At 45.9% G+C, this 14,845-nt stretch overlaps 1 protein-coding gene across 1 annotated transcript in view; it reads right to left on the bottom strand.

Moving 5' to 3' along the window:
• Positions 1–14,845, bottom strand: part of ARHGAP26 (Rho GTPase activating protein 26) — a 446,018-nt gene that overhangs the window by 431,021 nt on the left and 152 nt on the right. The gene's annotated exons all lie outside the window — the stretch shown is intronic.

Raw genomic sequence — 14,845 nt, 5'->3', positions numbered from 1 at the left:
GATCCAGAACCTGTTCACTGGAGGGGTAGAAGGTCTTTAAGAGAAAGGATCCATCTTAAGAGAAAGGTCCTTGGCCTGTGGCATAAGAGCTACCATAGTGGAGAAGGTCAAATGGAAACCTCTAAAACCACCCCCTCCTTCCTGGCCAATACTGTAAATGAAAAATATTGTACCCTGAAGGGATGGAGAAGTGTCACCATTAAAAATCAAAATGATGCAAGGGGGGTGGTCCTTCGCGCATCTTCATTTAACTTGCCAGTCAGACCCCTGCAGAGACCAGAGGATCGAGAAAATGACTGTAGATGATTGCCCCTAAACCACGCAGTGGCCCGGATCACAGCTGCTGTGCTTGATGTGGCATTTTTGCTACAGAAGATTAAGAAGGTCTAAGGTACATGGTATGTGACTCTCTATTCAGTGAACGTGTTTTCTATTTTTATTAGAAAAGAGGATCAGGAAACAGTTCCCATGATCGTGAAACTGATGACATTTATTTACAATTTTACTTCCATGCTCATTTACCTCTCTCACCTTCTGTCATAACACAGTCCAAGGAGATCTGGACCACCTGCACTTCCCACAGAACATCACACTGATGCATTATCTTGATGGCATCAGGCTGATCAGACAGGAAAAGCAAGAGGTGGTCCCACACTGGAAGCCTTGATAAGACAAGTGAACGCCACAGGGTGGGACACGAGTGCTATGAAGGTTCAGGGACCAGCCACAGGCACCTTTTTAGGAGTCCAAGGGTCAGAGGTAAACCAGAATATCCCTCCAAAGTAAAAGACACATTGTTGAAAGACCCAGTGGGAGAATCATGATGCCATCCCAGGATTCTAGATCATGACCATGCAATGTACAGCAGATAAGCATTCCCCTTCAGAGAAACAACTCCTGTTGTGTTACTGGGCCCTGGTAGAGACAGAACATTTGACCATTGGACACAAAGTGATCATGTGTCTGCCTGGTATGAGCTGGGTTTTCAGTCAGATCCACCAAGTCATAGAGCTAGGTGGGCCCAGCAGCAGTATGTTGTTGGTTGGAAACGGTATATTTGTGATCAGTATGCATTGATGGAATGTCTAGACTCCTAGGTCACCTATCACAGTTACACAAGCATCCCTGCCCAGCTTGCGCCTATGCCATGCTGGGTGTCCTTAAGACCAGCTAAAGGAAGAGGAGGGAGCCTGAGCTTGCTTTATAGATAGGTTTGCCTAGTTGCTGGGTGCAAGGCAAAAATGGATAGTGGCTGCATCATAGCCACATTCAAGGGTGGTCTTGGATGAGATGGGGACAGAAAATCTTTCCAATAGATGGAGCTGTAAGTGATGCATGTGGTCATACATTCTGTTTGAAAGGGAAGGTGGTCTGAGATGAGAATACCGAGGGCAGAAGCGATGAGGTCATGTGATTAGGGGGCCTGGGGGGAACAAGGACTCCTCACTTAAATGGGCAAGGCCCCTGGTGTCTGCACGGCTTTGGAGAGAATTGAGACAGAGGACCAGAACTGCACTTCCTAAAAGAAGAACAAGAATTTTGAATTTTTTGTTGCCACCCTGGAAAGGGAGCGGGGTCTGTCTTAGTCTCCTTTGTTGGTATCTTCTCATATGTTGGGCCTATGAATGACGGCCAACATTGCATTCAGTCCTTGGATACTTCCATTCTTATTAAACCAACTTCCTAATGGTTCTAATGGAGTCTTGTGGCTTAAAATAACATCTACCGGTATACGCTGATGGCTCTCAAATTTATACGTCAGTTCATTAAAATCAAAAACTTTTGTGCTTCAAAGAACATCAGGAAAAAGGAAAAGAAAACCCACAGAATAGAGAATCATATTACATAGGGACTCGTATCCAGAATATATAAAGAACTCTTAGAACTCAGCAATAAAAAGACAAACAACCCCATTAAAAATAGGCAGAGAATTCAAATAGACATATTTCTAAAAATGACATACAAGTGGCCAAGAATCACATGAAAAATGCTCAATATCATTAGTCTTCCAGGAAATGCGAATCAAAACTGCACTGAGAGGTTCACACCCACTCAAATGGCCATTATAAAAAAGACAGATAATAACAAGTACAGGAAAAGATGTGGAGAAATTAGAATTCTCATACATTGTTGGTGGGACTGGAAAAGGGTACAGCTGCTTTACAAAACAGTTTTGACGTTCCTCAAAATATTAAACATAGAGTTAGTTAACCTGTGACCTAGCATTCCACTTCTAAGTATATACTCAAAATAACTGAAAACATGGGTTCACACAAAACCTGTGCATGAACGTTCACAGCAGCATTATTCATAATAGAGAAAAAGCAGAAACAACCCAAATATCTACCAACTGATGCAGTAAATAAACAAATAAGGCATAGCCATACAATGGAATATTATTCAGTCATAAAAAGGAATGAAGTACTGATACTCATGGATAGACCCTGAAAACATTATGCTCAGTGGAAAAAGCCAGATGCAAAAAGGCCACATGTGGTATGATTCCGTTTTTATGAAATATCCTCAACAGGCAAATTCATAGAGAGAGAAAGATTAGTTGTGGCAAAGGGCTTGAGGGGAGAAAGGAATGGGGAGTGACTGCTAATGGGGATGAGATTTCTTTTTGAAAAGGTTCTGGAATTAGTGGTGATGGGTGCAAAACCCTCTGAACATACTAAAATCTACCAAATTGTACACTTTTAGAAGGGTGAATTGCATGGTATGTGAATATTACCTCAATAAAGTTGTTATGAAAAAGAAACCATAGAACTGACAAAGGATAATTATGTTGGCAAACCCTGACCTCTCCCCTAAACTCCAAGCTGGTATAGCCTATTGGCCGCTTGACATTTCCTCTGATGGGTAACAGGCATCTCAAACTTCACATGCCCCAAACTGAACTCCTTGATCTCAGGGTCTCCCCAGCTTTGTTCCTCCCTTAGTTTCCCCCCCTCCATAAATGCCAACCCCATGCTTCCAGTTGCTCAGGCCAAAAAAATTTGGAGCCACCCTTGACTTCTCTTTTTTCACACCCTCCATCCAATCCATCCGTGAATCCTACTCTACCTTGAAGATATTTGAGGAATCTGACTGCTTCTCACACTTTCACATCTATCCCTCTAGACGAAGCCACCATCATCTCTTGCCAGCCCCCTAACTGGTCTCCATCTTGCCTCATTATGGGCTGAATTATTCCCTCCAAATTTATATGTTGATGCTCTAACCCCCAGGATCTCAGGATAGGATGACTATGTTGGGAGATAGGGCCCTGAAAGAGGTGATTCAGGTAAAATGACATCATTAGGGTGGGGCTTAATCAATCCAATCTGACTGGTGTCCTTACAAGACGAGGACATCTGGACACAAAAAGAGATACCCAGGATGCCTGTGCACAGAGAAAAGACCAGATGAGGACGCATGGAGAAGGCAGCCATCTGCAAACCAAGGAGAGAGGCCTCTGAACCAACTCAACCTGTCAACATCTTGACTTCTGGACTTCAGAACTGTGAGAAAATAAATGTCTGTTGTTTAGCCACCCATCGGTGGTATTTGGTGATGGTAATCCTGGAAAACTAGCAAACCACCACCACCACCCCAAACACACACACACAGCCTCCTTCCCACACAGTAGCCAGAGCGATCTTTGGAAATCATATCGCCTCTTTGCTCAACACTCATATGCTGCTCATTTCACTCAGCGTAAGAGTCATCACATGGTCTGTTAGGTCCTGTTCTCTTTCTGACCTCGTCTCCTCCCCAGGGCTGCCATGCTGCACAATTCCCAGGGCACCCACGCCCTCCACCACTTCTCTCCTCATTGTGCTCAAGTCTGCTGACCTCTTAGCTGTTCCTCAGACACACCAACTGCCCTCGCGCTCCATGGGCTTTGCACATGCTGCCCTCTGTGCCTAAAGCACTCTTCCCCCCACATCCACACAGCTCGCTTTTTCACTCTTCAGTTTGCTGCTCAAACATCACTCCCTAAGAGCACCTCCCTAATTGTCTATCTACAATAGATATATCCCTGTACACTGTTACATTTTTATTTGAGCACTTAGCATCAGAGGAGATATTATCATCCTATCTTTGTTTACTTGTATACTGCTTAGCTCCCTCAACTAGAAAGTAAGTTCCATGACAACAGGGACTTCATTTTGTTCATATGGGTCTATCCTTAGTGCCTGGGACAATGCCTGGCACGTAGTAGAAACTCAATAAATGTAATTTTGTGGGTTTTTTGTGGTTTTTGTTTTTTTAATGAAGGAAAGGGTGAAGGTATGGAGACTATTTGGGTTACCTTTAAGATCGATCACTTCTTTTCTTGCTAAAAATCTCAGAACCAAATCTGTGTACTGTCTTTAATCAGCAAACCAAAGCATTTATGCAAAAACTTCAACCTGGTGTTGTCTGTTTCCCCTCCTTTGTCTTCTCTTTGCTTCTCTCCCTCTGATTGAGATACACTGTGTGCATTTTGGCAAGCTGTCTTAATTTTTGCAATGATACGGAGTATAATGAAATGAGCTTAAAACCAAATTTTTTTCAATGCCCATTTCTGGCCTCTTGGATGGCTGTTTGATCGCTGGCTGGCGTGGGGGTGGAGAAGGACACTTGGAGGGTTCCCAGTCCATATCACTGGATGGACAGAGTTCCCCTCATCCCAGGAGTTTCTGGGGGAAATTCTTCAGGAACCCTATGAACTCTCCCAGGGATCATTAGCTGCAGCCAGAGGAAAGACACCCACTTGAAGACCTCATGGTCAAAGAATATGGAAAACCTGTACTTTGGGGAGGAAAGTGCATCTTCTCAGTCTATGAAATGTGGGGCCCAAAGAGAGCTTTGAAATTTGCCTGCCCCCCGTAGGCACCAGGCCGGTTTCTAGGTTAACTGCCTGGGTGCCCGAGAATGCAGAAACAGAGAGGCCATTGTCTGGCCGGCCAGGTTCCTAGAGAATTGGCTCTGCACTGGCTCCCCAGGGATTCACACTGCTCACGCTGACCCCCGTGAGAGGGGACACAGGACGGTGAAGGCTCCATGGAGCCGGCAGCAGCGCCTGCCCTGAAACACTGCACAGATACATGCACTGCGCCCCTCTGTTCCCTGGAGGTCTGTTCTTGCAGGCTAAGGCCGGGGCCAGGCATCTGACAGCTGGGGTCCAAGTTTCCAATGCCAGGAGGAGTAAAGAGCGATGCACGTTTAGAAGCAGCAGCCTCTCCCTCAGGAGGAGAGTGCTGACTACAACTAGCCCCTTCATCAAAGGACAGTTTTCAGAAGGTTTTCACCCACTCCCTTGCACCCTCCAAAGCTTTCCCACAGTCAAGGTGAGGAGCCTGGTATTTTTCCATCACAATTTCTTGGCCTCAGATTCAACGTGGCCTCAGGTTACATCACTTTTCTACTTTCTTTACTTCTTTGTGTTTGTTGGCCAACATTTTATTGGTTGCTGAGGGAAGTCTAGTTGAGTCAGGTAAAGAAAAATCTAGGGCCTGCGAGACGGAAATTCAAGCTTAATTGCTGCAGATCAGAGGCTTCCGAAGTGTCATGGTGTGTCAGAACCATTTATACAACCATTCCCAAACATAAATGTGTTCCAGAATCGCTGAGGAACCTGTGGCTTGGGCCTGTTAAATTTGGAACCTGTTAAAATTAAGTCGTCCACACCCAAAGCTGCCTAGTTAGTGAGTCTGGGGTGGGGGCCAAGGAGCCTGCATTTTTAAACAAGCTCCCCAGGTGATTGGATGCAGGCAGCCTGAAGGCCTCACTGAGAAAGAAATCCTGAGGAGCTGGTTAACGATACAGGTTCCTAGGTCTGGCCGTGCAGTTACTGATTCAGAACAGGTAGCCCTGTGTGTGTCTTACCCCACACAGGAATCTGGACACAGCTAAGTTTGAGACCCACTGCCATGGAAATGATTTCATTAAAAAAATAATAATAAGCCAGATGTTCACTTTTGAGGTCCCTTCCTCCAGAAGATCTCATCACTGCCTCAAAATCAGGGCACTTGTTTAGCTGCTGACACAGAAACCCTGGTGAAAAACCCGCATGTACCCCAGCAGCTGAGCTCCTTAAACAAAATGACTGCATATATGGAAAGCACGATTGTAATCATTTTACACAGCTTTTCTCTCTTTTCCTGTGCCTCGTGGGAATCCCCACGGTTACCTGGAACTACCCGTCTGGCTGGGAGACTGTCCTGCCCCACGTTATTTAGAAGCAAGGGCAGCAGCTGTATCTGCCAATCACTGGGAGCCAGCATGGCTGGCACACATCCTGAATGGCTGCATAATGCCACCAGATGGGCTCCTTTGTGCCAGGTGCCAGGCTGCTGCAACTGCCCAGGAGAGAGCATTCGGTCGGCAGGACTGTCCGCACCTGCGTGGAGTGATGTAACCTGCAGGAATGCTAGATGGGCCTGAGTGCAGACAAACCCTTTGAGGAAAATCAGCAGCCTCAGCACCAAATTATGGCTGATTCAAGTGCAGGATCTGTCATCACACTTGCCTGTTGGGCAGGCTGCTTCTCAGGGGGACCAGACGGCTTCCTTTGGAGTTTATGATAAAGCTGAAATCTCATTCAAGTGAATGTAACCCTTATTTCCCAGTCCTCAAAAGACGAGTGGAATCATGGGCCAGTCTCAAGCTTAAGCTCCTGCCCTCATCACTCACCTCCAGTGGGTATCATTGGGGTCACTTATGCCATTGCTCTCTTTCATTCATTCAACAAACATTTACCAAGTGTCTTACAGCAATAATAATAACTCACATTGTCTGAGTGATTGCCCTGGGCCAGGCATGTGATGCAATACTCACTGAACTGTACGAGTGGGAGACTCCATCTTACAGGTGAGAAAACCGAGAAGAGGCAAAGGAGCATGCCTAAGGTCCTACAGGCAATAAGAGGTAGAGAAGCTTGCCAGACGTCAATCCTTTCCATGTGCTGGCTGAAGCAATGCCCTCTTCCTGCCTTTCAGTTGATTCAGCTCATCCACTTACTGTACAAACAAACCTTTATTCTCCCATGGGAACTGCCCCTCAGCCTATCGACCCTGATACCTTGCACTGGCTCTTCCTCCTATCTCTTAGCCTTCTTGGGTAGATTCGACCCTGCTGTCCTCTGACTCTTCTTGATGCCTATCACCCCTATCCTGATCTTTCCTGTGTGCTCTGGCTCTTCCAGGGGTCGGCCTCTTGAACCTTGGTGCTCTTCAGAGTTCTTTGACACGCAACCCCCATGACATTGCTCCCCAGACGTCGTCCCTGACCCACCCCTTCCTCAAGTTCAGGACTCCACTGTGAGATTTCATTGCATACTGAAGATGCCGTTATCCCAACATGGGATTCCATATCATGTTGACATTTTGCATTTCTATTTGTCAATATCCCCTATTAAAAGTTTCATGAAGTTGGTTGGACAACTGGTGTCCCACAGTGCCTGGCACCTTGTGGGTAGTCAGTTTGTCCAATGGACCAGAACAGACTAACACAACTTATGTACCAAAGCCATGGAGAGTAAAAAAGCGAACCTGCTATTTTAACACAAGAAGATGAATGCAACCTTATGAATACCGCTCCTGCTTGAAAGAGGAAAAAACATGACTGACATATGACATATACAGGAAAGGATAAAACACACTGGTTAAATGCGTGACTCAGGAATCTGATCACCTGGGTTTGAGCCCCGGCTCCCATTTACTGTGTGATCTGTAGCAAATTATTTTACCCCTCTGAGCCTTAGTTCTCTCATCTATGAAAGGGGAGTGACTAATCTTATAGGGTTGTCTGAGAATTAAGTGGGATAATCCATGTGAGGGTTTAAAACAGTACACTGTTCATGATCAATGAATGTTATATTTATTTTGTGCTTTCAGTAAATGGATTTGATAGAAAAGAGTGAGGGAAGAAACTAAGAAGAAACAATAGCAATAGTATTTTAAGAGTATGGTACAAACCCGCAGGTCGGATTAAAAATGCAGGTCAGAGTGACCGGCCAGAGGCCCAGATTTTCAAAACGTTAATTAGCTGCCATATTTGAAAATAAAGACATTTAACATTAAGGAAAAAGAAATCAGAGTTCTGAGTTCTCTTGAGAAACTGGGAGATTTGGCAGCTCTGGGCTTCTATTTCTCTACGGCAATAGTTGTCCGAATTTGTGTTGTCACTGCCCATGTAAGAGTGGACACATGCTTTCCAGCTCACCACAGCCACCCCACCCTATCGCTTCTTACCCGGCCTACTTCACACGCAGGTGTTTGAATTTGTGACCCCTGTCATAGACGATGCCTCCTCAATACCAATATAACTTATTCTTACGTGCAGCTCTCCTCTGCTCAAGAACCTAATACACCTCCCTAGTACTTCCAGCATCGAACTCAGATTTTAACTGTCACCCTGTCAATCTGGAGACCCATCAAGCCTCACTTCCCAAGACTCCCCATCACATGCCCCATCCCAACGGACTGCCCTCACACTCCAGCGCCTCCCTGCTATGGGGCTGCGATGCCCTCTCCTTCCCTTCTGCTCACCTGAAGCCCCCTCACGGGCCAAGGCTTCCGCAGGAACAATCACGCGCCGGAGCTTCTCCCACAGTCTGCAGCCCACAGAGCAGTCGCCCTTCCCCAGGCTTTCACCGCACTGGGGAGCAACCATTATTCCAGTGCGCTTGGGGGTTCTCGGTCTTTCCCCTGAACAGAAATCTGTCCTTCTCCACTCAATTGTTTCTTTTCCTCCTGTTCTCTGGGGTCTCCGTTTTTTGCTAGATGTATCCCAGGACTTTCGTGATTTAAAACGAAACCAGAACGGGGTGTGGGGAAATAGGACAAGAGATACGGGAAGTTGGGGGAAAGAAAAAGAAACCTGAGGCGGGCTGTTGAGCGGGAAGGAGAAGGGGGGAGCCTGGAGCAGCAGCTGGGTGTGAGAGCATGGACGCGCACGGACAGGAAGGGAATGTCGCCGTGTGCATGCCTCCCTTCTGCTGCCACATGCAGTCAGGGCTACACCATTGGAGGTCCCTTGGGCTCTGTCCCCTGTGGCACTCCCACCTTCTACAGTAGCCTGGAAGCTGGTGAGAGCTGACACCTTACTTGGTGTGTCTTTATGTCCCTCTGAGCCCAGGGACGGCACAGGTTCATGTAGAATAACTGACCTCAGTGTCCTCAGGTGTTCTCAGGTAAGTGACCTGAAGAAGACGCTGGGCATCAAGACGGGGGCTCTTAGATTTCACCTCTTGGCAGAAGTGTGATGAGATCCAATAGCAACATGGTTTTGCGTCCCGGCCAATAACCAGGAAGATGCTCTGGACGAGAGAGTGGTGGTTCTCGAGCTTGAATCTGCATCATCACCGCGAGGGGTGGGGAGGAGGAGAAGGCGCTTGTCAGAACAGAGCTCGCCGGGCCCCACGCCCAGCGCTTCTGGTGCAGCTGGTCTAGGATGGGGTCCAGGAATCGACTTTTCTAACAACCTGCCAGGTGCTGCTGCTGCTGATGGATGGGTGGATGGGGGTCCCACATTGAGAAACCCGGGTCTAGAGGGTCAGAGGTCAGGGATGAGGCCTAACCCCAAAGCCACATCCCTCAGCCGCTTTACAGGAAAAAAAAAATAATGTCCACTCCCCCGTCCTTCATCTGACAGTCACTCGCCCTTCAGTGCCTTCACAGGGACCATAGGTGCCCGTGGAGAAGCGGAGGGTGCCCTCTGTGGCTCAGATGGAAAATTCCCTGAACTGTGATGCACTTGTTCTTTCTCTGAACAAGGTTTGCTGAACTAATTTAAATGTACCTGCCTGACAGAAGAGCCAGGGAAACATGAGATGTGCATCATCACCAGTCTGGTCTACACGTAGAGGAGGGGCCAACGGTCCATTCCGGTGTGTGACCGGTCCAACGCTTGGCCCAAAGGGGCCGGGGACCGCAAACATGATTTACTCTCATGATTTGGGGATGGTATAGGCTCAGACGTATTTTAGGAGAATAGTCCCAACTGGATTATTCACTACATTCTCTGTTGAAGGATATGGCTTCGTAACATAAGTTAGAACTGAATAATTTCAAAATCCTGGAAGCACTTATGTGACGAAGAAGGAACCGTGAAAGACTTTGATCCATGTTTCCCCCCCTAACGTTCCTAAAATTAGAAAGCTGGCATTCATTGCGGCCTAGTGCAAAAAACGCTCAAGTGCCCGGTTCCAGTTGATTTAGCTTGAACATGCAACGTCTCGGCTTTCAGAGGGTGTTACAACAATGTTATAGGATTTGCTGCCACCTACTGCTAAGACCTGGAATGAGCAGGAGTTGGTCGCTAGGAAACTGCCCCGCTAGGCAGGCTTGAATGAATGAGAATCACCCCGAGGGCTTATTAAACCATAGATTTCCGAGCTCCACCTTCAGAGGTTTTGATTCAGCAAGACTGGGGTGGAGCCTAGGAATTTGCTTTTCTAAGAACTTCCTGGGTGATGCTGATGGTGATGGTGGTGCTGCTTGGTAGGTGTGCCGCTTCAACAGCACTGTGCTGTCCAAGGCACCTGGATGGCGTTTGTACTTCTCCTTGTGCTACACATTTCTAGCACTTGATTAGTCAAAGTCCGTAAATAACCAAGAGCTTCTAATTCGGGGTTTCTCAATTTGGGCACTACTGATATTCTGACTTGGTAATTCTTTGGGGTGTGGTGGGAGAGGGGAAGCTGTCCTGTCCGTGGTAAGATGTTTAGTAGCATTCCTGGCCTCTACCCACTGGATGTCAGTGGCAGGCTCCTCCCCCAGCATTGGACAATCAAACATGTCTCAGACACCATCAGATGGCCCTGGGAGGCAAAACCACTGAGCTCTGCCCGAAAAGGTGGGCAGATTTTCTTCTCTTATGGGTAGACTGTGAAGGCACCTCAAGCATTGCCTTAAATACATACTGATACTGACATAGAGTAAACTCTTGGCTCTTTGGGTTTAAATAATAACAGAAAAAACAGCTTCCATTTGTTGAATACCTGTTACGTACAAGGCACTCTGCTAACACTGTTAATTAATTTTCACAACCGCTCTTTTACAGGAAACTGAAGCTTCAATGGGTTAAATAACTTGTCCAAGGTCATGATTAATATCAGTTGGATCTGGGTGGGGAAAGGGGAGTGTGGGGCCCTCTGGACCCACGCAATCCAATAAAAATATAAAGCAATTCACGAATATGAGCCTTGTGTGTAACTTTACATCCTCTAGAAGCCATATTTACAAAGTAAGAAGAAACATTGAAATTAATTTTAGTATTTAACCTAACATTTATACCAAACTCTTATTTTAACATCTAATCAGCATTTTAAAAATCAGTGTTATATTTTACTTTTTTTTTTACTTAGTTTTTGAAATCTGTGTGTATTTTACACTTACAGAATATCTCAATTTCCACAAGCCACCTTTAAAGCCTCCATGAGCAACAGGTGTTACCAGCTGCCCCTCTGGATAGCACAGGTTGGGACACTTCACCGCTGCCCAGCTGCCTTCCAGCCTTTGTATTGGAAGAGCAGGTGCCAGTTTTAGTTCAGTGTCCTTGCATTTCTGCCTGTATTTCAGCCATTTTGTCAGCCTCACATACCAATTCATGTACTCTGCAATCTGTTCTTGGACTCTTTCTGCTTGTTTTAACATGAGGTCTACAGTTTTATAAAATTAATCAAACAGTAGGTCCCTCATCTGGTGGCCAGACTGTTGACTATTATCTAATTTCAGTTCCAACCGTCTCTCCAGTGGCGGTTTCCTCAGCCTGTGTTTGTATTTGCATAACAGAGATCAGTTAACCTACCTGATGCTAATCACCAAGCAAGCATTTCATCACGCGCCGGTGTCTTTTGGTTTATCGCCAACACTTAAAAACCTTCATCCTCATTCGAGGATTCTGCCTTTTATTCGCCTCTACGTGATGTTTCTCCCTGCAGGTCCTCACGCTGTCCTTTGAAATACCGTGTTCCTGATCACTTAGGACACCAATCCTTCTCCGGAGAATTTTGCAATCAACCCCCGAGGCTTACCACATTTGTTCATACAAGTTTTACAGGTATGAAAATCAAGAAAGACTTAAATACTAAGGTCAAATTATACCAATAAAAAGTAGAAATGAGAGCTATTCCTTATGAAATGCTTCCTATGAGCCATGTACACTCAGTATTTGACACACATTATCTTATTTATTTCTCCCAAGAGTTCTGCGAGGTAGGTGCTATTATGATTGCCATTTTTAGAGGTGAGGTGAGGTGGAACAGAGAGGTTAAGTAACTTGCCCAAGGTCTCCCAGCTAGCAACTGGCAGAGCTGGGAGAGGTATCGAGGTCTGATACCATGTTTCCCTGAAAATACAAGTTAGCCGGACCATCAGCACTAATAGTCTTTGGGAGAAAAAATTAATATAAGACCTGGTATTACATTATTTTAATATAAGACCGGGTATTATATTACATTATATTATACCTAGTCTTATATTATATTAAAATAAGACCAGGTCTTATATTAATTTTGGCTCCAAAAGACACATTAGAGCTGATGGTTCTGCTAGGTCTTATTTTCGGAGAAACACGGTAATGGAGTTTATCTCCTAACCTCTATGAGCCACTGTCTGGAAGATAAATTGTAAATGTTCTTGTTTCTGAGTTTGTAAGGATGTGTTTCTATAAATACACACCTTCCCCAGGACACCATACGCCTTCTCCTGATGAGGAGAAATTCTTGGGATTCTAGGGACTGCCTCTGAAGCAACCTGCCTGAACTTCTCAGGATGCTGGGCTCTTGCCTTGAACAGGGGGCTGAGATCAGGTCCGTCGGGAGCTCCAACCAGGAGGCCGGCAAGGTCACATTAGAACCGAGAGCCAAGAGAAGCATGGGTGCAGAAGCCAGAGCATGGTGGGTTTAGGAGAACAGGAGTGGGTGGGTTCCGGGAGTGAAGATAGAACCTGGGAAGGCCAGGGAGGGAGGCCTCAGGGAGAAGCTAGGCTTTGGCTTTGCAATTTTGTGTTTGTAAAGACTTGAGCATGTTGCAATGCTGATGGGGAGAACGTTAGGAGAGCTGAAGTTGCAGGAGCTCTTGGGGAGTGGCGAAGATGCAAATCAGCAAGGAGCCTTAACAGCCAGGACAGGAGATACTTGAAGCCCATATGCAGAAACGTGTTTGCCGGGTTTCACGGCAAAGTCTTGTATCTGCATCACTCTGTCACCTCCCACTGTCACTGCCTGAAAGTCCACCACTGTCAAAGTTCCCACGGCCAAGTGACTTGGGAAGCATTTGTAGTCAGAAACATTTTTCCCCCACTGGGCATAACTTCACATCCTTTCCAGTGAGGAGATACAAAATACATGATACCAGGACGTGTATCCTGGGGCAGCCTTCTATGCACGTGACATGGTTTGATGCAAGCGACAATAAGTCTGTTTCCATCTAAAACAGCACTCACCAACCTGCCTCAGATCCCTGAAATATCACACCATTTGCATTACCTTCCTGGTAAAATACAAACAGGTCAAAACCATCTTGAAAAGAGCGCCCCTGTTCATAGCAGCGTATTCCCAATGGCCAAAAGGTGGAAGCAACCCGAGTGTCCATTGATGGAAGCATGGATAAACAGAAGGTGGTATGGTCACACAACGGAATGTTATTCAGCCTTAAAAAGGAAGGAAATTCTGACCCATGCTCCAACATGGATGAACCTTGAGGACATTATGTTAAGTGAATAAGCCAGTCACAAAAACACAAATACTGTAGGTTTCCACCCACATGAGATACACACAGGAATCAAATTCAGAGACAGGAAGTAGAATGGTGGTTGCCAGGGGCTGAGGGCAGTGGGGAGTGGGGCGTTGTTGTCTAATGGGCACAGAATTTCAGTTTTGCAAAATAAAAGTGTTCTGGAGATGGATGATGGTGGTGGTTGCACAACAATGTGAACGTACTTAATGCTGCTGAACTGTACACTTAAAATGGTTAAGATGGTGAATTTTGTGTTATATGTATTTTACCATAATTTAAAAATATGAAACAATAAAAAACACAGGTCATTTAAAAGGTGCCACTTGGTCACTTGTTCTCATCTATTCTTAGTCTGGCTCAGCTTTGCTTTTCTGTAAAGGAAGCTTAACCGAGAGCAGGACATCAAGGAGCTGGGACCTGGAAACGTTGGGTGTCAGAGACGACTGTCATGAGGACAGTAATTCACTGGGCTCTAGGATGTGCTTTGAGAAAGGCCAGATCTTGGGTTCCCATCCTGACCTAAGGGGGACACCCCTGCAGGGTCCTTGATAGCCAGAGGAGACTGTAAAGAAAGGAAATTCTTCCCAGACACTTTGGAAGATGCTTGAGTGAGGAAGGAAAGACATCAGCCTCTATCTACTTTGTACTTTTACTGAGGGGTGCCAGAGCCCCCTCCATGTTGTAATAATATTACACAGTTAACTTTACTAATTAGGCCCCTGTGACTCTGTGACACTGGCTTGTTTGGAAAACCTTCTCCCATATCTCCCCTCACACAAGCTGGTGTAAGAGGATCCAACACCTTGTCTCAAAGTCAAGAGCGGGTACGAGGATGATGGAGCCATACCCACCACCAGGGTGGGCAGGAAGGAAGTGGGGGTGGTTCTCAGACTTTTGCTGGTACCTCCCCCACTATTAGACCTTGGGAAAGAAATCCGTTTTGGTCAGAAGAAGCAGCATTTGAAATGTCTCTCATTAATGAGACAGAATTATTACACTAGTATGGAAATACTTAAGGAAGAAAAACATTTCATTTCCATGAATCTCCAGCTGAGTCTCAAGCTTCACAGATGCTATTTTTATCAAACACTTTCTATTGCATGACATGCTCTGCCAACTTTCTATTATTAGAA

This window comes from Rhinolophus hipposideros (genome assembly GCF_964194185.1).
Source record: "Rhinolophus hipposideros genome assembly, chromosome: 23".
Classification (NCBI taxonomy): Eukaryota; Metazoa; Chordata; class Mammalia; order Chiroptera; family Rhinolophidae; genus Rhinolophus; species Rhinolophus hipposideros.
Note: the sequence above shows the minus strand (reverse complement) of the source record. Positions and strands in the feature narration are given on the sequence as shown.